The following is a 24,259-nucleotide window of genomic DNA, read 5'->3' on the forward strand; positions in this document are numbered from 1 at the left end:
TCACGATCCTGAAATTAATCTTATCCAAGGCATGGGGGATGAGAAAGCCAGGAACGAAAAATGTGCAATCTAACTCTGCGTGGTGTTGCAGGAGACGAACGCCTGGAAAGCTTCAGCACCTTAGACAGCTCCCCGCAGTCGGCAAAGACCCTTTCTTTCAAACACTTGAAATTCCCTTTAGACCCCTTCTCTGGGCATTGAGCAGAAGGAAGATTCACAGGGTTACAAATGTGCAGGTGGTTTACACAGTGAACGCGGAATAAGGGGTGAAATGAAATGTCTGAAGTGCCTAGGTTCTGGGCAACAGTTCACTGAAGCTCTAGCAGCAAAGAAAGCTTGTCCTTCCCAGACTCAGACACCGGAGAAAGAATAACAGCAACAGCCGGAACAAGGATGCTTCTTCACCTGCTCCTAGCGCCGCCCGCCGAATCCCACTCTCCACCTTTGAGTAAAACCCGACACCGCTAGCGCGGCAAAGGGAAGAGGGGGCGGAGCCAAACGACACTGTTCTGTTCTCCAATCACGACCGCACAGCGGGACTGAGTGGCAGGCTACTCATCTCCGTAGGCCGTGCTTAGCACTTTACCCTTTAAAAAAAGCAGTGAATAACTGGTGCAGAGCCTTAACTCTGACTGGAGGGAGTTGAGGGAAGAAAGCCTCAGGACTAAGCATTGGGAAAGTCAGCGGCTTTTGTGAATTAGGTAGCAAAACAGCGCTGGAGAGACCCTTTTCTATTTTCTTCCGGGAAAAGGCACAATTTGGGAAGAAAGGTCTTTTCAGATGTGACCCCATCTCTTTGACCTCATATCAAAATGCAGGAGTCAACAGTAAACCCAAACCCTTAGAAAAGGCTAGAGAAGAGCAGAGAATATGGTTCATGAGCATCAGCAGAACAGGAGAACCAGCTGCTTCTAAAATTCTCATAACACTAGCCAGCTTCCTTCTGGCCAGGAAACATTGTTGAGTGGACTAAGTTGAGTTTTCTTCAGTTGTAATAAGGGTTCTAAAAAGATGAAGGTGGGAAATCTAAAGAGATGACTACTTAGAGGCACAATGCCACCCAACATTTTTTTTTCCGTACACACTTTCCATATCTTAATAATAAATTCAATTGAAGGGGACAACTAGGTCATATGGTACATCTTTTCTTCCATCGTCCACGTACATCTCCCTCTCCTCTCTCTCCCTCCCTCTCGCCCAGCCCACCCCCCTCCCTTATATGGGGATTTGGATTGGAAGACTAGAAAGGAAAAGTGTGTGTGTATGAGTGCGTATGTTATGTGCATATTTATTCATGTATCTCAAAATAGAATTTAAAAAAGACTAATACCTATGCTATTAGATCTTTATAGTGGCTTTTATTTACTATCAACCAGGACTAAAGCTTTCATTACTTGAATCTTAGCTTTTCCCTTAAACTCCCTTAGATATTTATTCTGAAAGCCCCTTTTTAATCACTTAACTTTCTCAATGACTAAACTACATGCCAAGAATGTCTTCTTACTCTTTCACACAAACATTTTCTTGTTAATTAAATTCCAGCAGCAATTGACATATTGACTATCCTGTAATTCTCTGTTTAACTGGAAAGGTATAAGTCATTACCTTCTCACCCTCTCAAATGAGGACACAGTGAAAAAAAATCTTTTTTTATTCTTTAGTAGACAAGCTTATTTACATTTAGTGAGAATAAAGAATTTTTTAATTTATTTTTATATGTTATTACTGTATCTGTCTCTTTCTGCATCTTTGTTTTCTGATTTAAATTACAAACTTCCAGAAGTCTCATAATAAATATCACTGCTTCTACCCATGAATATTTGTACCTGAGAAGGCTCATACAATTTTAATTAACTCAATTTTTCAATGAACCTTTTGAAAGCTCACTAAGAACAAATTCTTTTTAGTTGGTCATTCTTTGAACAGCAATAATTCTTTTAAATACCACACATAATAAAAGAAACAAAACTTATTATATTTCAAGGAGACCTGAATTCCTTACCTTGTTTCCACTATCTAATTGGGTATCTTTGGAAAACTAATCTACTTTAAAAAATATCTTTATTTAATATATCTTTAAAAATATATCCATTGAGGGAATTGAGTTAAATTACCTCTGAGATTCATTCTCTGGTCCCAAGGAAGCAACCAATGGAAGTTTATTTAAGTGAGCAAATTAATGCACAACATTTAAAATTCTGTGTTTGCATTAATCTGGATAGTTAGGTTACATGACAGCTTAAAAGATGATAATTTTAGCTATTTCATCTCATTATTAATATTAAAACATGTAAATATTATACTTTATCAAATTAATATATACCTAGTCAATCAGTTTTTGAGTATAAATGTCATGTAAGAGGACAGTAATATGGAACCTCCAGATTAATGTTTTTTTCACAAAACCATTATTATTCCTTCAAATTATTTATGAAAAGCTATGATCCTCCTCTTTTATTTGTTTGACTTGTCACTGCAGTAAGGCTAATGACCATTATTAAGAATAGAACCTAGCATATAGTAGATACTCAATAATTTTTGAATGCATTAATAATCATATTAGAAACAATATATATTTTTTGAATTAGATTTGTGAATTTGTTACACTACATTGGGTACTAGATTAATTTTGACTAAGTAAATCAGAAATTAATCAAAGTGTGGGTTGTAGTGCTTTGTTTCTTTGAGTTAACATGTAATGATTAATTTTCCAGGGCTTCTTGTCTATGGATTTTTATATTGTTTGCTTTTAATTTCTATAAGGTCAAAATGAATTTCATACATCTACATATTTGTGACAGCTATTCTCATAAATTTTATTCTTTTGAGAATAATAGTCCTGATTGGACGGGTAAGGAAATGAATGTGTTTTTGGAAAAAAGACCATTCTGTGGCTGATGAATAACTGACTAGTCCATTTATATAAAATTAAGCTGGATTCTGATTTGCTCAAATCTCTGCTCTTCTCCTTATTGCCTTTATTATTTCTCTCTTGAACTAACAGATGATATTTTATGTTATCTAAGACATGGGATTTCAGAGCTGAATGTGATATTAATCTTCATCAGATTTAATACTTTCCTTCTACAAAGGAAGTAATTGTAGCCTGCAGTGGTTAAGTGATGGTTACACACCCACAAATTTAGCAAGTTGAAAATATTAAACTTGAACTTGGTGCCTTTGGCACCAATTGTCTAGTCCCACTGAGCTATCTTTAATAGTGTATTTCTACTATTGTCTCAAACTGTATGTATATTGACTAACCTAGAGAAAAGTAAATCAAATTCAATCTAATGTAAAACTTTTATCAGATGCTCAGTTATTACTGCCTATGATCTAAAACATGTGATAATATAGATAGATAGATAGATAGATAAAATGATTTGCAATTTAGTAAAAGAGTTACTTACTTTTTTTGAAGTCAATGTAGTATGGGGTTAGAAATAGTTTACTGAGAGTTGATCAGGTTCAGTCATATGGGGTCATTCTAATCATCTCATCAAAAGGTTATGTATAAGTAAAATGCCAGTTTAAAAAGTTATAAAAAGTAATGTCATTTTTTGGAATAATTAGAATATTCACATATTTCAATTAACACTCTCTGGGAAAGTTGAAAGAAAGTTTTAATTTAGGAATCAATCAGAAAGTCACTTGTTCAGGGGTGCCTGAGTGGCTCAGTAGGTAGAGTGTCTGACTTTGGCTCAGATCATGATCTCACAGGTCGTGAGTTTGAGCCCTGTGTCAGGCTCTGTGCTGACAGTTCGGAGCCTGGAGCCTGCTTCAGATTCTGTCTCCTTCTCTCCCTGCCCCTCCCCCACTCATGTTCTGTCTCTGTCTCTCTCAAAAATAAATAAACATTAAGAAAAAAAATTTTTAAAAGAAAGTCACTTGTTCAGAACAAATCAAATAGAAGAGAATTAATCTTATTGCAGAGGTAGATATTATCACCAAGTAAGTGAGCTTAGTGAATTTATCTTTTGTACAGGGATCTGATTCATAATAATCATGACATGTTGGCAGATCAAGTACCTCTTTTGGAATAGTGGTAGAAATATCTAATAATTTATCTCCATTTCCTTGTTCAAGATACAAAGTTTCTCACAGGAATCTCAGCAACAGCCTCCTAATTGTTCCTCCTGTTTGCTCTCTGATTCCCCTGTAATTCTCCCTTGTGAATATTAAAGAGTTTTTATTTGTTTCTTTTGTTTGTTTTAGTAAATCAGATGATGCCACTTGTATTCCTAAAACCCATTAATGCCTTTCCATTGCAATAGACTAAAATCCACAGGAATTTAGAATAACAATCAGAAGACCAAAAGCTGGGCTTGAAAAAATCCACAGTTCTCTTTACAGATGACAAGGCTCTGAATGATTTTCAATCGGCAAATTCCTCAAATTTTTACTAGTCTCCCTTTTCACCACTATGCACCAGTAACATAAGCTGTTCCTTATCTCATGATTTCTCTACTTCAAACACTTCCATTTCGGCTTCTTGTGTCTAGTCTTTTTCTAGCCTTTAATTCAGAGTATGAGTGAATTTTTCTTTCCTTCTTTTCTTTCTTTTCCTTCTTTTCTTTTCTTTTCTTTCTTTTCTCTCTTTCCATTTCTTTTCTTTTTCTTTCTTTCTTTCTTTCTTTCTTTCTTCTTTCCTTTCAAAAATATCCTTTTTACCTTTAAATCAGGATTCATATCCTTCATAGATTCAATTATAATTTGATGTTTGCCTTTGTTTCAATACTCTTGAAAGGCAGGGGCAATATGCATCGTTATGTTAGCACAGTGTCTGGCACATTAGGAAGTATCTGCTGAGTGAATGAATGAATGAATGAATCCACATCCTCTGCTCTTTGGTTGTCCCTTTTCTAGAGTCCATTCTTACTAATCTCTTTTAGCCCATTCTTTCTTCATAATTATTTAAGATATTTATATTATGGTGTTCTTTCCAGGTCAAATATATTCCTTTGCCATCTGAAAGTAACCTTCAAGTTTATATGTGTGCCCTCAGTTCACTCTGAGAGTGCCTTATCAGTAAGATGAATATTATCCACTATATTGTAATTTTTACTATTTTAATACTCACTCAGGCTTGTCATCTTTTTCTCCAGATAGTAGTGGTAATTTGCCATATTTCCTTAGGTGATCTTAAATAGTAGGATATTAGAAGCAGTTAATTTATTGAATATTTCATTTTTTTCTCTGAATTTTTGGTATCAAGTAGGCACAACTTGCAACAGTACCTCCAAATTATTTCTTCAAACAATGCATTTATCAACAAATATAGAATTTATAATATGCATCATCTTAGGTGCTTCCTGAATACACATGTGAATGAAAAACAAATCTTGTCCCAGAGGAGCTGCAATCTATATAATATGTAAGATATACATGAATATTCGTTGTATCTCATAGAATGTAAGTACTGAAGGATACAAAGAGAAATGCTTATGGGAATTCAAATGAATTACTTTAAAATGGAAAGTATGAGACAATTGGAAAATCTTCATAAGGTAAGGGACATTTAGCAAAGCTTTGAAACCAATGCACAGTTAATTTTTAGAATTTATAATGAAAAAAACTTTGTAAGAGGAGGGTAAAATATCTTCAAAAGCATAAAAGAGAAAACAGTGGGGTGAATAATTTTGAATGATAACATTTGTGTAGTTAACTACTGTATTGAATACTTTGCATATTATCTTAATTTCTGCTCTCAAGACTCTAAGGCATACATAATCTTATCTATGTTTTAATGATGAAGAAACTGAGGTTCAAAAATTTTAAATGGCTTTTCCAATATCTCAATTTATATTATTGGTATAAAAACAGGGGGTGGGGGTGACTGAAGGAAAGTAGTGAAAAAGAAGCTTGAAGCATATCACAGATGGCCATAAATATTGGTCAAATAATGCACAAAGTTAAAAATTGTTGCTGAGTTTTCTGGATGGTTAATAATATGTTAACATGGTTGTAATGGCAGAGATATCTTCCTCCACTTATTAATTCAATAAAACCCCCATTTCATACTTACACTCCTGAGGCAATTTTCTCATGGGGTAGATTTTCCATCTCTTACATGTTGAAATATAAAAAAAAAAGCTTCCAAACAAATAAAATGCAAAACATCACAACTTTAACTTGTATCCTTTTCATTTTTGATCTGAGGGGACTTATGAGTATGATTCTTTTAGTGTCATATATATTTCATCACACACTAAATTGCTTATGGCACTCAACTACAGATTGGAGTACATTTTATTTCTCAAAATGGGTAATAATACCACTTCATAAGAAATTCAATAAAATATTTTCTCCAAAACTCTGACTTAATTTGAAAATGATGAATACTGACATATGTTGTTAAATTTCCAGGCAAAAAAAAAAAAAAAAAAAAATTTATAAACACCTTGAAAAGTTCAGCAATCCCTTTACATACTTATATTGATTTATTTCTAAAATAATATTTTTTACTTCATTAACAAAAAGGTCAGCTGTAGGACGTGAACTACTACTGAAATTTGATTCCTAGGCAATAGTTAACCACTTGTGTTTGAAGTCTAAATATCGCAATTCTATTACTTTGTAGGATAAACTAATGATGCATATATTAATCTCCACAGTTTAGCCACAAACACAGTAAGAAGAAACATTAAGAACTTATCTATTTGACATATTAACTACATAACAAAGTGACTATATAATAACCAAAATATGTAATAATGTGCAATAATTAATAATTTGCCTATATAGAAGCAAGTAAAATCCATAAATTCATACAGCTAATAAATACTTTATGATTTTGACTATTAATTTCTAATTTATGAAAATGACAAAAATTTATATGAATTTTATGGGGAAATTATTGCTCCCAATATTCTTTCCACTGTCTTTAAGATTTCCTTAACAGTTTATATCTGGTATTTTTGAAAGAGTAAATATCCTTTAAAAAAACAATCATCTCATACATACCTAAAGACTAGGAAAATATTTGCTTAAAAAACCTAAATGCTTAGCTGAGATTGCACAGAAATCTGCCCAAACCAATGAAAGAGCAGGAAACTGAAAAAGCAAGTGAAGCCTAAAGCTGTAAGGATTCCAGCAGTAACCAGCTGATCCTCTTGGTTAGAGCTTCAGTTTTTGCCTGATAGTGACTTGGAGGCAAGGACTATAGCTCAAACAAAGGCCTAAAGAGTTATGTCTTTTTTTTAAATGTATATTTATTTATTTTTGAGAGAGAGAGAGAGCACAAGCAGAGGAGGGGCAGTGAGAGAGAGGCAGGCACAGAATCTGAAGCCGGTTCCAAGCTCAGAGCAGTCAGTGCAGAGCCTAATGCGGGGCTCGAACCCACAAACCATGAGATCATGACCTGAGCTGAAGTTCCACACTTAACCTACTGAGCCACTCAGACGCCCTTATGTCTTTTAAACCAGAAATCCCAAGAATTAATAACCATAGGAAGCAACTATCCACCACAGGAAAAACTATAACCATAGGAAAAACTGTCCATATTCCAAAGGATTCTGAGAAGGAAACTTGTCTGCCTCAGCTTTAGCTCTTAATGGAGGCAGACAACTCTCAGTGAAAAGTTATTTGCCAAAACAAACCTACACAAAGTTTTTGAGCCAGAATTGATACCTCCTAAGGCCACACGAATGCCAAGTTTCAAATATGTGTTTAAGTTGTGCTGTGATTACCGTGTCCTAGAAATCTTGCAGAAACAGCTATAGATACTCTCTGGAGGAATATATCTTAAGACCAAGTTTGAAAGAATTCCCATAGATAAAGTTTCAAGGAACATACATCCAATACCCACCCCCCCCCAAAAAAAAATCACACAAATAGATAGGCCACCATGAATTATAGTCAGCAAAGCAGTTAAAAAAATTAGAAGAGCAGAGGCTAAATGTTGGAATAATGACTAGAGAATATACAATAAGTGCATTTACTATGTGAAAAGAATAAAAATATGACTGGAACTATAAATTGGCCAGATAGGTCTGAAAAATAACCAAGGAAGTATCTAGAAGTAAAAATTATGAAAGATAAAAAAAAAAAAAAAAAAAAAAAAAAAAACTTTGGATAGTTGAAGCAGCAGATTAAATATCCCAAAAGGGAATTAGTGGATTGGAAGGTAGATCTGAAAAAATATACAATATGGGCCAACAGAGTCAAAAATATTCAAAGTAGTTTTAAAGACATGGAGAAGAGATTCATAATTTTCAGCAGACATCAGATTTGTGTTTCTCCCCTTCTTCCCAAAAAGGTATAAATTAAATGGGGGTAAGTAAAATATGAAGAAATAAATACCTGAAATTTTTATCAAAATGATTAAAGGCATTGTTCTAACCTTATAGAAGCGCAAAATGTCCCAGTGGGGCAAGTAGACAGAAAACTACAACTAGACTCATCTCAGTTAGTACTATTAAAGAAGAAAAACAAAACAAAACAAAACAAAAAACAACTTTCAATGACAATTGTGAAAGCATGGTAAGAAAGGCTTTATTGAAGGAGTATGGGTATTTGACCACAGAGATGAAATGTTGCAGTGGGGGAGAGAAATCAAACTCAACTCCAAATATAGCTTCGGCAAGTAGAAATTAATAGCCAAAGAGCAGGGTGCAGGTCATTTGATAACATTTACTAGAGGAAACAGGGGCGGGGGAGGGGTGGTGGTTCTGGCTAAAGTGACCTAACAGGATTCTTGCTGCAGGCAGTCCAGCTGACCTGGGGTACGGTGGGGAATAAGGACCATGATTAGATGCCAATGGCTATCAGAAATTGAGGATGTGGGGTTCTTATTAAAATAATTTAGCAGAATTCTTGCTAAAATTAGACAATGCAAAGATGAACTCAAAAGTCCAAAAGTCAGAAAAGCCTAGGGGAGGCTGAGTAGAGTCTGGTCAATGAGCAAATCAGTGTCAATACAACTACATAATACTGAAGTCAAAGAAAAGTTCTCAAAATCCACTACAGACAAAAGGTTATTTTTAAAAATGAAAATAAGGAGTAACAGCTATATACAGTTTGTAAGAACCAGAAGTAAACTAAAGGATATCAGGAAGGATAAAAGTAAGAGGAGAAGAAAGTACATCAGGGCACTGTTAACCAATAAAAAATGGATAGATAGATGATAGATAGATAGATAGATAGATGATAGATAAAAGCTGGTGTAGCCACACTAATATTAAACAAAATTGAAGAAAATTGCATATTTACACACAAAAAGGGTCTTTATGTAATGAAAAATTTTCACCAGAAAGACATGAAACTTCTAAATATGTATGCACTTAAAAATATAACTTTAAAACTTGTAATACAAAAAAAAATGGCATTTTTAAAAAGAAACTTTTTTAAATGTTTATTTTATTTTTAAGAGAGAGAGAGAGAGAGAGCATGAGCAGGGGAGGGACAGAGAGAGAGGGAGACAGAAAATCTGAAGCAGGCTCTGCACTAACAGCAGAGAGCCCAATGTGGGGCTTGACCTCAAACTGTGAGATCATGACCTGAGCAGAAGTCAGATGCTTAACCAACTGAGCCACCCAGGCATCCAAAAAAGGCATTTTAACATACTATTCAATGGCTGTTAGATCAAGCTTACAAAAAATCGGGATATAAATTATGAAACAATATATATATATATATATATATATATAGTGTTTATTATATATATTATAAATACATCATTTAGTATATACATATATATAGTGTGTGTGTGTATAGTAAACAAATTTTATGTAATGAATATACAATGTTACCTCCTCCAAATTAAGCACTTTTTAGGCATGTGTTGAACATCTGTAAAAAGTGAACATAATAATGTATTCTATAAGTTCCAACTAATTTAAAGAAGTGCCATCATTTCAGAGAATGCATTTATGACTGATATTTAATCAAGTTAAAATGAATAACTATGCATTAAGAAACTTGTGGGTACAAACAAATATATAAATATATATCAAATCACAAAATAAGCTTAATGATAATAAAATGCATATTAAAAGCAGCTAAACTGGTGATTAATTAGAAATGTGTGCTGTTAAATGTTCATAAATCAAGGCTGAAAATTAACAATATATGATACATCTTTTGGATGTTGGAATGAACAACTGGATGTTCATAAGTGTAGAAAGAAAGAATAAATGCAGGAGGAAAAATAAAGTGGAAAACAAAGATAAACTAGATGATCATGAAAGCCAAATATTTGACAAATTTAATAATAATATATTATTATAATATAGTTGTCAAAGTATTTGTAGACAGATGTTTCCTTAAAAATAACATAAAAATATAGTAGACAAAGTATGGATATGTAGAATATTTCTTTAACAAAATCAAGAAGAATAAAGACTGACAATACAAAACAGACATGGAAAGATTTCATGAACAGGAATTAAAAAAAAGAAGAAATAGGTCATTTATGTAACTTAAGATGTTCAACTTTATTTGTAGGTAAGGAATTCAAATTAAATTATGGGGCAAAATTTTAGAGCCAACAGATTGACAAAATTAAATTTAATCAATAATACCAATTGTTCCAAGAATGTGGGATCAATATAGAACTTATATAGTGATAATGAGAATACACATGATATAAAACCAATTAATCTAATGGTTGTGAGCCCATTGTTGTGTATTTGATTGCAATAGAAAATTGCTTACTCTCCCTTTTTAAATTAGGAAACTTTATAAAAATATTTTCGAGCGGCATATTTTAGAATGTTTCTAAAAGTCCATTTAGTTAAATAGCTATTAACTATCCTCTTTAACAAAAAATTGTCACTTAACATGGCTCATTAATTCTTTTACTTTTGAATCTTCAGACTAAAGCTTTTTTTCCTCTGCAACTCCCCCCTCCCCCACCTTTCTCTAAACTTAATTGAAATGCAGACTCAGAGTTGTTTTACTAGTGAGCTCCCACTTGACACTAAATATAGTGATTAAACTCAATGACCTCCTTTAAACTTGTAAGGTTTTTTCTTTTTTCTTTGTTTTAATGTTTTGGAAAGGCAATATTTTATGTTTTACCTTTTACTCTGGTGAAAATGCAAATAAATAACCGAAAAGGGTGGTTTATAGATAAAATTAAAAACTTCTGTAGTAGCAAACACCTTTGAGTGTTTTATAAAATTCTCATTTATGTTCAGCTGGTAATGTGTAAAACATACATGTGAAATTCTAGGATTGCTTATGATAATGTGTTTGTGGTTCTCATGATCCCTTCAGGTCCTCTGAACTAGAGTCCTTTTATTATTCTATCCACCTCCAGAATTTTGTGTTACAGTTTGCCCACATTTATGGTATGTGGGGTCAGGACCAATCCAGGCCTTCACTGATATATTAGGCAAAGTATCATTTTATATATACATAAAATATCATAGACAGTTGACCTAAATATGGCTGTTGTGAGTTGAATCATAACCCCTGAAAAGAGGTGTGTTTGGATTCTTAACCTTTAGTACCTCAGAATGTGACCTTATTTGGAGATAGAATCTTTATAGACATGATCAAGTTAAAATAAATCATTAGGAGGGATCCTAATGCAGTATGACTAGTATCATTTTAAAAAGGGGAAATTTGGGGGTGCCTGGGTGGCTCAGTCAGTTAAGCATCGGACTTTGATTCAGGTCATGATCTCAAGGTTGGTGAGTTCAAGCCCCGCATTGCAGTCTGTGCTGACAGTTCAGAGCCTGGAGCCTTCCTCAGATTCTGTCTCCCTCTCTCTCTGCCCCTCCTCTGTTCGCATTCTCTCTCTCTCTCTCTCTCTCTCTCTCTCTCAAAAATAAATATTTTAAAAAGTTATAAAAAGGGGAAATTTGGACACAGAGATAGATATCCTAGAAAGAAGAGGAGAGAGGCACGGAGAGATGACGGACATCTATAAGCTAAGGAAAGGGGTCTGGAACAGATCCTTTTCTTACAGCTCTCAAAAGGAACCAATTGGTAACACCTTGATTTTGGACTCCTAGCCTCCATATCTGTAAGACAATAAATTTCTGTTAAGGTCCTTCCTCGCCCCCATCTGTGGTACTTTTTAAGTGGCAGCCCTACCAAAGGAATACATGGGGCTCTCTATACCTTTTCTCCAGACTCCTGGCTGTCTTTTCCAAGTCAATTAGCTCTTGAAATCAATCTACAGATGGGAACAGGAGAAGCTTTAGGCTTGAAGGAGATCTTGATAGAGAAAACTGATGAGGACTCTTCCTTGGGCTAGAACAGAATCGCCATATTCTCTGCAATCCCTGGCACACGGAGATCCCTAGAGGAAAATTTGACATTGATGAAAGTTTGTCCAATGCATGTGATATTAGAAACTAGGGAAAAGCTGGACTATGTCCTCTGCTCTTAAAGTTGAGAATATGCCTGGAGACCTGGGAATGGCAAAGGCTTCATCCTGCTGCTCAGCAGGGGACCTACAGCCCTTCTGCCCCTGAACCACTAGCTCAGGGCTGTAAAAACCAGCCAAACTGCCCCCACTTGTTTACTCCTACCACCAGATCTAAAGGCTAATAGAGAGAATAACAAATCATCTAAGGGATTCTAGCAGCCAGAGAGAAGATCCAGTCAGCACAAACACGTTTCATGCCAGCAAAACAGAGTTGCTCCAAGAGACAGAAAGTTACTTTGAACGAATAACAAAAAGCCTCAAGAAAACTCAAGTGAATCCCAATCACAAAGGCTTTCTGGAACAAAAATATTAAGATTTCCCAACTAAATACTTCAGCAGGTAAACTGAAGGATAGTATGCTTAAATTGTGAACCGTTTACAGGTATAGAAGATCGAGTAAAAGAAATGTCTCCAAGCACAAAGTGAAAATATTAAGTGGCACAAGTTATGTGGGAAAAACAAAAACCAAAAAACAAAAAAAAACATGCCATTATAGAGTAGATACAATAAAAATAACAAAAAAATTGGACTTCCATAAGAAAAAAAATGAATGACAGAGCTTAAGAGATGGTAAGTAACAAATATATAAAGAAATCTCTTAATGAATTGAATAAAGAACTAAATTATCAGATTGATGAGACTCACTGAACTTCAGACAGGTTTAAAAAGAAAAAGAATAAAGCTAGGCATACTTTGTTAATTATTAATGTGTAATTAATACATTTAAAATAAAAAAAATACTATGAGCTTTCAGACATATTCTAATACAAAAATCTAAATGAACAATTAGGAAAAAAAAAAAAAAGAATCCAGCAATTTATCTAAGGGAAAAAAAATTACTGTGCAACTAGGTGAAGTTCATAGGAAGAAGGCAAGAGCATTTTGATATAAGAAAATATGCCAACATAATCAAGTATCGCGTGCCTGGGTGGCTCCATCATTTAGTATCTGACTTCGGCTCAGGTCACGATCTCATGCTTCATGAGTTCAAGCCTCCCTTTGGGTGAGCACAAGCCCCGTATCAGGTGAGTATGAGCCCTGCTTTGGGCAAACATGAGCCCCGCTTCAGGTAAAACATGAGCCCTGCTTTGGGCTTATGATCCTTGCTCACTTGTCTCTTACTCACTTGCACCCTCTCTCTCTCTCTCTCTCTCTCAAAAAAAAAAAAAAAAAATATATATATATATATATAAACAATAATAATAGTAATAATCAAGTATCAACAAATTTAAGAAATAAAACATTATTACTAAAGGAGTTTGGCAAGATTTGATAAAATTTCTAAATTTCAAAAAATAAAAAAGTGTGCATGTAGAACATTTGGATGCAGTAAATATTGTCAAACATGCTGCAGGAAATATGCTATAAGTTAAAGCTTTCCAGCAGTTTAATAATATTTGGAAATTAAAACATGATTATTCTACAATGCTTTGCAGGTTTTTGTGGACACATTAAAGCATCTGAAATAATGAAATGACTCAAACAAAACTCAAAAGTAGACATAAACCACTTAGAGAGCTCATAGAAATGAGAATATTTAGTATGGTCTATTTATACAATGTTGGGGGACAAGAATTCCTGTCCCCTTCAAGGTCCTTCTAGCTGAACTAAGACTCAAATTGACATGAGACAGATTAACAGGAGAAAATAAAATTTAATAGTATATGGGAATCCACACAGACATGGAAATTCCAACGACAGGTAAAATGAGGTATATATGTCATTTTGAGCTAAGGAGAAAGAGGTAGGGGTCTGGGTATTCAAAGGAAAATAATGCACTTAGAAACCATGAGACAGAGAGGACTTGGGTCAAACTGGCCTTGCTACGTTCCTCCCTGCCTGCCATACACCATTCATATCATAATAGAGCTATCTATGGTACAAGCTCTCTTCCTGGAGCAAGGCCTTTATATAAATCCTTTTAGGCAGTTGTGGGGAGGTGAAGAGCTTTCCTGAATTTACTAGGTCTCAATTGCTTTAAATTGAAAATAATCATTTTGCCAAAGCAGTATATTTTGGGGAAATCTGTCTTGAACCCTTCAATAAAATAAATATATTTAGGTTTAAGTGGATAGAGGGAAATGGAGACACACAAATGGAAGAAAATGCACTTACTTAATGCTTCTCTAATATGTCTAATATTATAATCACATTTGTGCATTTATATGAAAAAATGTATGATGTAGAGAAAAAATTGGCATCCTTTTCCATAATTACTAGGGCTTAGAAATCTTAGCACACACTCTTTGGGAGATGGTCTTGGAAAACACTGAATTAAACATTTTTAGACCAGGTTTTCCCATCAGCTATCAGCACAACTATCTCATTTTCTTCAAATTATGTAAAAAGTACTGATGTGAGCCAATCAAAGGAATTTTTACTATATGTACAGTTTTGTCAGAATTTTGTTCTTTCATATTTATTGGTGTTTAAAATTTAAGACATTATATCACATAGACAATATTTATGAGATCAGTTCTATGGCTAAAAATACAATAAATTTTATTTGTTTTGTTTGCTTAAATAAGCATATTTCTATGTTGGGGGTGCCTGGGTGGCTCAGTCAGTCAAGCATCTGACTCTTGATTTTGGCTCGGGTCATGATCCCAGAGTTATGGGATTGAGCCCCACATTGGGCTCCACAGTGAGAGTGGAGCCTGCTTAAGATTCTCTCTCTCTCCCTCTGCCCCTCTCCCCTGCTCATGCGCTTTCTCTAAAATTAAAAAAATATATAATAATAACAGTAAAGATATTATATAAAGTTGTCTTAATAAAATTATGTATATTACATATTTTATTTTGTAGTGATTTTTTATGAGTTCATAAATTTGCTTGCAGCTAAAGGATTTAATCATATTTTCATTACAAAATATTTTCTCCAGATTAGTATAGTTGTTTCCCAGTTAGTAATTCATCCTTTTTTCTGTCTTATAATAGAATTTTCCTATGCACTTAACTTCCTCAAAGGTATTAGCTAGTAAATTAGTTGAAAAGTACTATAATATCAGAAAAATTATGATGTTTTGCATTACAAACCCTCAAATGAATCCCAAACTCTTAAATGTTCTGTTGTGCATATGGTGTATCATCTGTTTGCAGGATAATGCAATTCATTAAGTTTATGCATAATTTTGTGCTCTTACTTGTCTGAAACTACACTGATATCTTTTTCTGTAAGCACAGAAGTTAGGTTGTAGCTGAGAGGTACTGATCTTTTTTTTTTTTTCTTTTAAGTTAATCACCATACTGTACAATACATCCACAGGATGTATTTATTTTATAACTGGAAGTTTATACCTTTTGACCACCTTTACACATTTTGCCCATCTCCTGTCCCCACCCCTAGTAACCACCAATCTTTTCTCTATAACCATGAGTTTTGTTTTGTTTATTTTCAGTTTCCTAAAGAGATCATACAGTATTTGTCTTTCTCTGGGTGGCTTATTTTACTTAGCATTTTGCCCTCAAGTTCCATTCATGTTGTTAGAAATGGCAGAATTTCCTTCTATTTTTATGGCTGAATAATATTCCTATATTTCTATTTCTATTATATATATTTATATTTATAAATATTTCATATATATTTTTTTCTCTACATGTTCATTCATCAATGGACACTTAGGTTGTTTCCATAACTTAGCTATGATAAATAATCCTGTTACGAACTTAGGGAGGGGGGTGTGCAGATATTTCTTTGACATGGTGTTTTCATGTCCTTTGGATAAATACCCAGAAGTGGAATTGCTGAGTCATATGGTAGTTCTATTTTTTTTTTTTTTTTTTTTTTTTTTTTGGAACCTCAGTACTTTTTTCCTTGTGGCTGCACCCGTTTTCAATTCTTCCAACAGTGCACAAGTGTTCCCTCCCCTCCACATCTTGGCCAACAGTTGTTATTTCTTGTCTTTTCGATAATAGCCATTCAACCACCAGGTATGAGGTGATAGCTCATTGTGGTTCTGATTTGCATTTCCCTGATGATTAGTTATGTCGAGCACCTTTTCAGGCACTGGGGGTTGCTTTTTACTTGAAAACTGGAACAGTTGCAGCTTTCATAATTGTCACACATATTTTATTTTGAAAAAGACGCTCTTAACTTTCTAGTTGAGAAATTTTATTTTGACTCTGCAGCTCATCTACCCATTCAATAGATTTATCAATCCTCTATACTATATGCTTATATCAACCTTCAAATTATCATAAGTATTTCAAATTTCTATTTACATGCCTGTTTCTTCAACTAAACTGGGAACTCCTTTAAAGATATCTTACGTTGGTCTATATCACAACCTTAGAACTTACTAAAGTACCTGACATTGATAGGCCAAATGAATATTTAGAATGAATGAATAAACAGAACGTATATTTTTTTAAATGCTTATTTATTTTGAGAGAGAGAGTCTCTCTCAAAGAGAGAATCCCAAGCAGGCTCCGCATCGCCAACACATAGTCCCACAGGGGGGTTGAATCACGAACCAGGAGATCATGACCTGAGCCAAAACCGAGTCACGTGCTTAACCAACTGGACCACCAAGGCATCCCAAAATGTATATTTTTAATAAAAATTGATGTAGCATCTTTTTTGGTGACATGGAATTTTTATCCAGAGAGATTGACTTGCCTTCATTTGATAGTGACAGACTGATGAATGGCTTATTTTCATACAATAATCTATTTTCCACAGTAAATCGATACTATTGAAAGAGATGTTTCTGAATTAGGTGCCCAAACAAATGAGACAGGACTTTAACATCACATATGCACACAAATGTTTCATAGTAGCAGTTTCAAATCTGTGGTCATAATGGTTAGAATTCAGTTGGTTTGCAAAGCATTTTTATTAGCCATGTTCTGAATGTTTTTGAAATTTTAACTATCTGGAGTATTTAATATGCATTTTCCCTTTCTTCTGCCCTGAAGGAGAAATGTTAGAAGTGTAAATATTTTAAAAGTATGAATTTTTTAACACCTTATAGATTTTTTATTTGTGTCCTAGAAATATGATTTAATGTGAGAAAGATATTTATTTGCTAAGACATCAGAATTTTAAGGAAACTTCAAGAGCAGAAAAACATTTTTAGCATTCAATGTAATTGGCCAGAATTCAGGTACCAGCACCGATGTTTCTTTTCCTTGTTACCTTGGCCCAGGTCCTTGTTCTTACTTAGCTTTAGTTACTCATCTATAAAATAAACATTATAATTTGTTTTACACATTTTTTTTTCCCTGTAATTCCTTCAAAAAAGCCTGACTTTTTTAGAGTTCCTTTTGGAAATTCCCTTGTTATTATCTGAGAAATTTGTAACTCTGTTACTGTTTGATTTTATCCACTTATAAAGCAACATTTTAATGTTTGAAGACATGTATAGTTTAACTTGTAAAATAACAGCTTCTTTTGAGATACAATTTCCATTTGTACCATAAAAATTCATCCTTTAAAAATGCCCATTTCAGTGGTTTTTAAGTATATTCATATAACTATGCGGCCATAATCAGCGTCTGATTTTAGAATATTTTAATTATGAAAAAAAATCCATTAACAGTCATGTCCCATTTCCCCCTGTATCCAGCCCCTGGGAACTGCTAAATTACTTTCTGTCTCTATTGAATGCTCTATTCTGAACATTTCATATAAATAGAATCATACAATATGTGGGCTTGAGTGACTCTTTCATTAACATAATGTTTTTCAGATTTGTTGTCATACATTGATCTTGATTACTTAAATTAATTTGATGTCTAGCAACATAAATGCTGACAGTTATATATATTTTTTAATTCTATAGACTATTTTTTAGAACGACTTTAGGTTCGTAGCAAAATTGAGCAGAAGAAAGAAAGACTGCCCGTATGCCCCCTGGCCCTACACATGCATGGCCTTCCCCATTATCAACATCTTCAGTTTGGTACATTTGTTACAATTGATGAGACTACATTTGGACATTATTATCACCCAAAGTCCATCGTTTACATTAAGATTCACCCTGGGTGTTCTACATTCTATGGTTTAGACAAATGCATAAGTGCACGTATCCACATTTACAGTATCTTACAGAATAGTTTTGCTGCCCTAAAAATATTCTGTGCTCTACCTATTCATCTCTATCCCTCCCTGACTAATCTATGACAACTGCTGATCTTTTTACTGTCTCCATAGTTTTGCCTTTTCTAGAATATCAAATAGTTAGAATCATGCAGTTTGTAGCCTTTTCAGATTGGCCTTTTTCACTCAGTAAAATACATTTAAGTTTCCTTCATGGCTTAGTAGCTCATTTCTTTTTAGCACTCAATAATATTCCATTGTCTAGATGTACTACACATAGTTTATTTACTCCTTCACCTGCTATTTCAATTTCATTGATTTCTGCTCTAATTTTTATTATTACTTTTGTTTTGCTTACTTGGGATTTAATGTATTCTTCCTTCCTAAAGTGAAAGCTTAGATAACTAATTTTAGATATTGCTTCTTTTCTAATATATTCATCCAACGTTGTCATTTTCCTTGTAAGTACTACTTTTGCTGCAACCCACAAATTTTGATAAATTGCGTTTTTATTTTATGTAGTTCAAAATATTTAAATTTCTCTTGAGGTTTCTTTTCTGGCCTGTGTGCTATTTAAAAGTATACTGTTTAATCGCCATGGATTTTGGGATTTTCTAGCTATCTTTTTGTTATTGGTTTCTAGTTTAACTCCTTTGGGATATGGGAACAGACATTGCATAATTTCTATCATTTTAAATTTGTTAAGATGTGTTTTATGGGCCAGAATTTGTTCTATCTTGGGGATTGCTTCATGTGAATTTGAGAAGAATGCATATTCTGCTGATGTTGGATGAAGTAATCTATAGATGTACATTATATATCCAGTTGATTTATGATGGTGTTGAGTTCAGTTATGTCCTTACTGATTTTCTTCCTGCTGAATCTACCCATTTGTTTTGTTTTGTTTTGTTTTGTTTTGTTTTGTTTTGAGAGAGAGAGAGAGAGAGCATGAGCTAGGAAGCAGGCAGAGGGAGAGAGAGAGAGAGAGATACAGAGAAACTCTTCAGCAGGCTCCATACTCAGTATGAAGCCCATGTGGGGCTGGATCCCATGACCCTGGGATCATGACCTGAGCCGAAATCAAGAGCCAGACACTCAACTTACTGAACCATCCAGGTGCCTCAAATCTATCTTGTTCTGATAAAGGTGTGTTGAAGTCTCCAATCCAATACTATTGAATTGAGTGGCAATAATGGAACAATGATAAATAGACCTTTAGTAAAGGTGGTGAGGTATCCTTGCTCAGGCAAGCATTCCATTGTTCTATGATTAGGTCTCAGTCTTTTAATGAGTCTGTGCCTCTGGAATGTGATCTTCACAAGTGCCTCCCCATTTTTTTCACTCCTTAAGCTGTGTAGGATAGCTAGAATGGGCTAGAGTTGGATATTTCTCTTCCCTTGGGTCATTTAGACTCTGGTAAAACCACAGCGGTTTAGGCTATGCTTAAATAATTTCTCCTACGGCAGATACTATTAAGAACAGAATGCTGTGGTGTATTTCAAAATGGTTCTTTTCCCCTCCCCTACTGTAAGCAGAAAGGGATTTTTCTAATATTCACTGTGATAACCTGGTAGAGCTCCAGGAGATAAAACTCAGAAAAGCATGGGGCCCCTTTTCTGATTCTAGGTCCCCTGAAGTTTTTATCTCTCAGACTTACTAACGCAGAGCCTTCGGCAGTTCATCATTTACAGTTCAGGATTCCCTTCCCTGTGATGATTTCTGCTCATGGGTTTCTGCTCTAGTAAGCTGCGATTCTTCATATTTGCCTATTGGTTTCTCCAAGTTGGGGGGCATTGGTTTGCTCTGTGACAGCCCTTCTGTCTTACAGATCTAAGAAAAGCTATTAGTTTTTCAGCTTGTTCAGCTTATTGCTTCTTGTTGAAATGAAGTGGCAACTTCTAAGCTTCTTCCCTGCTGGACCACAAACGTCGAGCTTCTTATAGTTTCATTTGAAAGGCCTAACATGACCTTAGATTTTGGGGTTTTTCACAGCTTTGGGGGTCTCTTGGCCTTTTAAACTACTGCATATTTTCATCTACAGAGAGGATCTCACTTGAGCCTAAACTGTATTCATTTTAATACAGGCATATTTAAGGCATTTAAGAAAACAGTAGGGTCTATGTACACGTATAAGTGAATACGAAGAAAAAAGTAAATAAAAGTAGAGTCAAGTCATATAAATTAAATGATAAATTAGCTTCGTTTCAGTTCCTTAATATACTTAGCTCTCTCTTGCCTAAAGAAAATAAATTTGCTCTGGCCTCTAAATGGAATATTAAATGCTCTGCATGGTTAGCTTTTCTTTTCAGGTTAAATAATCCCCAAAAGGTTTCCCTGACATATTTAAAGCAGCCACATACCTGTTATTTTCTGTCACATCACCCATTTTTCTTTTACTTAATAGGTAATGATTATTTATGGACATACTTATGTTCTATCTTTCCTTTCCTAAGACAAGGTCCAAGAGGTAAATACCCCTTTGACTTCTCTGTGTCTTAAGACACAAATACAAAACAGTTAAAAATACAGGAAGAAAAACTGTCACTGAGATGTCATGTTGCTACCAGGGCTGTCCACAGGCAGAGAAAGCTCCAGGGTACCTGGCAGCCAAAGGAAAACTGAAGCACCAACCACCAAGCCTTACTTATCTAAATGCAAAGGGTAATTGTCTGAATCCTCCACCTTCTAAATCTATTATATCAAAAAGGATGTTAGCAAACATCTTGCTTTGCCTATCAAAGCTACAAAACCCATCAGCATTAAACTCCAGCCTAAACCTGATAATATCACAAGATCGCAGAAGCCAACGTTGGAGCCACCAAAACTTCTGGGCAAAAGGCTGACTTCAGGCTGTGTTTCTTCTACCTCAAACTGTTAGCCTTCTAGCAATAGTCAACAACAGCATGAAGCTGGATCATCCACTACTGGAGAACTCTCTAGAAAAACCATGGGATCACTTAATATACAAGAAAAGAAAACTGCAAAGCAGCAGGTAGCAGATGGAGGAAACGCTAAACGTGCAGACCTTGTGGACAATAACCATGTTGAAAATGAAACCTTGGATAGCTTTCTAGAAGAGATTAACAGAAAGAACTTGCCCCAAACCTTGCCATACTCTGAGAGGAAACCAAATTCTAAATTATGGACAATAAATAGCTAAGCCAAAGACTAGCTCATAGTCAAACCAAGAGCAGTTTGGCTCCTAAACAAGCCTTGGGCAAAAGTTCAGGGAATGGTGCTGTTTTGAAAGACAGAGCTAGTAAACAATTTGTTGGAGAAACTCAAATTAGGATCCCACCCGTACAGTCACAGCAACTCTCTAGAGGAACAAATCTTGCAAGACCAGGGGAAAAACTCCCAAAGACAGTTTCCTCTCACTATGTTCAGACCCTTAGTAGGACTCGAGCATCAAAGAAACCAGTGGTCGAAGACATAAAGGATATAAAGATTAATAGAGATAAATATGAAAAACCAAATGAAGCTAAGTTATAATCACACACTATTACTGCGAAGAAAGTAAAACAAACCAAACTCTGGACATGCCCCAGTGTGTTTCTGGGAGGCTATACCAGCAGACATCTAAAATCAAGCAAAATCAGAAATCCACTCAACCTTGTTTTAGACCTCAGACATCACGTGAACTGCAAAAGTCAAAAGCCATAAGCCAAAGTTCTAATTTGACAGTTGGCAGTTTCAATTCAGTCATTCCAAGCACCCCTAACATAACAGCAAATGGAACCAGTGGGAATAAATGCAGTAGTGGCTATCAACAAAAAGCACAGACTTTGGACTCCAAGTTGAAAAAGATTCTTCCCCAGAACCATTTTCTCAATAAGACAGCTCCCAAAACTCAAGCTGGTAACAAAACCATAAATGGAAGAAGAGTCCCAAATGGGACCCAAATTAATCCAAATATTAAGAAGAAGATCACAGCAGAGGATCAAAGGAAACACCTGGATGAATGGCAGAAATCTAAGGGGAATATCTATAAATGGCCTCCTATGGAAGTTGAAACAAAAAGAAAAATAGAGGAAATGAATATTTCATTCTGGAAGAGTATGGAAAAACATGAAGAAAAGAATGCACCACTTGCACTGTCCAAAAAAAATTAACTACACTCCAACAGAGTGTCTGCAGCTCATTGAAGGGGTGTACGTTCTAATGAAATATTTATCATATTGCCTAGTTTTCCTAAGGCTGAAAATTTTCCTAAATTCTGAATCTGCACAGCAAAGTTGTCGCCAAGTAAAAGCACCTTTGATGTTACTGAGCTGTAAGAAAAGGCCATTCGAAATGGGGCAACACGGATATAAGAGTTGCCAAGAAGTTGTTCTTCATAATTTGTAAGACCCAAACAGAATCACAGGAGTTACCTCTGACTCTTTGTTTGCTGAAACAGATATAACATCAATAGAAGAGCGAGGCGTAAGATGGAATCTGAAAAGTCTTGTCTTTCTTTAAAAGAGAGAGAGGAGTTTACAGCAACACCCCAAATAACCAAGACAGAAGAAGATCTTCATCTTGGTATCAAATTACAGATCACCTGGATCCCTAAAATAAGCGGAATGCCAGAAGTGCAAGGCTTGAAGCTCCTCACTGTTGTAAGGCGTTCAGCAAGGAGTGAGCACGATTAAGCACCCTGTGTCCCGCAATCCGGAAATGCTGCAGGAAGACAATTTAGAGTAAGCTATTAGAAGTGGAAGAAACAGAGTGTTTTATATTCTGTAAAAATGAGGCTTCGTAACATTATGGTTGAAAATCCTTGAGTCTTAATGTCTTAATGCCTGTTTTAAAAAGGTGTTTCAGAGCCTCCAGGAAACAAGAAATATCTTTGTCCAGGTGACCGGGAAGAAACTGTCTAATGGACAAGCAGATTATAGGCTCTCAGGATTTAGTAATTCACTGGGCTTAGGCAAATTTAACATCCCCTTAGGACTGTGTTTGGTTTATTTGTTTAAGATTGTAATTTGCCACAGTTTTATAGCATACATAAATGCTAAACTGTTGAATATTAGTTTACCCCACAAGTACGGTAAAACTTTTCACTCTATTGATCTACTTTACTCTCAACATAGTTCTTTTTTATAGCAGAAGGTTTGTGCCACAGTATGATAGACCTTCCCTCCAGCATCTGCCTTAGCAGAGAAGGTGAGTGCTCCCAGCCTGAAGGAGTTGAGCTTAAAAGCTAGCCTCCCCAAGGACACCTGGGGGGCTCAGTCAGTTAAATGTCTGACTTCCGCCTAGGTCATGATCTCACCAGTCCCAAGCCTTGCATCAGGCTCTGTGAGCCTGGAGCCTGTTTCAGATTCTGTGTCTCCCTCTCTCTCTTTGCTCCTTCCCAGCTCTCTCTCTCTCTCTCTCTCAAAAATAAATAAACATTAAAAACAATTACATAAATACATACATTTTTTAAAAAGCTAGCCTTCTCAACTAGATGCCATGTGACAGACCATCTGGTCAAATCCCCTCAATTTACAGAGTTGATGCTTAGCTATGCCTTTGCTCAGAGACTCCAAATGATTGCAAATGACTTTTTGTGCAACTTTGACCTCTGTCACAATGTCTTTGTAGATAAGGGGCAATTCATGTCCTGTCTGTGCCCGGGTTCCTCTAATGAAACACAGTTCTGAATTGGGGTAGTCATCTAGCTTTTTATATTCAAATCTAATTTTTCATGTGTTATTCAGAAATGTTTCAAAAAAAGGCCGGGGAGCAAGCAAGAGGAGAGGGGAAGGGACACTTGCTTCTTCACTTCTGTTCTTTGCTCTGCTACTTGACACGTGGCCTGAGAAGACAGTACAAACCCCAGAGACTATTCTAGGCTGCTCTTCCTTCCTCCG

At 35.1% G+C, this 24,259-nt stretch overlaps 1 pseudogene; it reads left to right on the top strand.

The window, feature by feature from the left end:
- Nucleotides 1-11,858: 11,858 nt before the first annotated feature.
- LOC125922472 (cytoskeleton-associated protein 2-like) lies at nucleotides 11,859-23,163 on the top strand (annotated as a pseudogene).
- The last annotated feature ends 1,096 nt before the right edge of the window (nucleotides 23,164-24,259 follow it).

Source organism: Panthera uncia, chromosome B1 (genome assembly GCF_023721935.1).
Source record: "Panthera uncia isolate 11264 chromosome B1, Puncia_PCG_1.0, whole genome shotgun sequence".
NCBI classification, from domain to species: domain Eukaryota; kingdom Metazoa; phylum Chordata; class Mammalia; order Carnivora; family Felidae; genus Panthera; species Panthera uncia.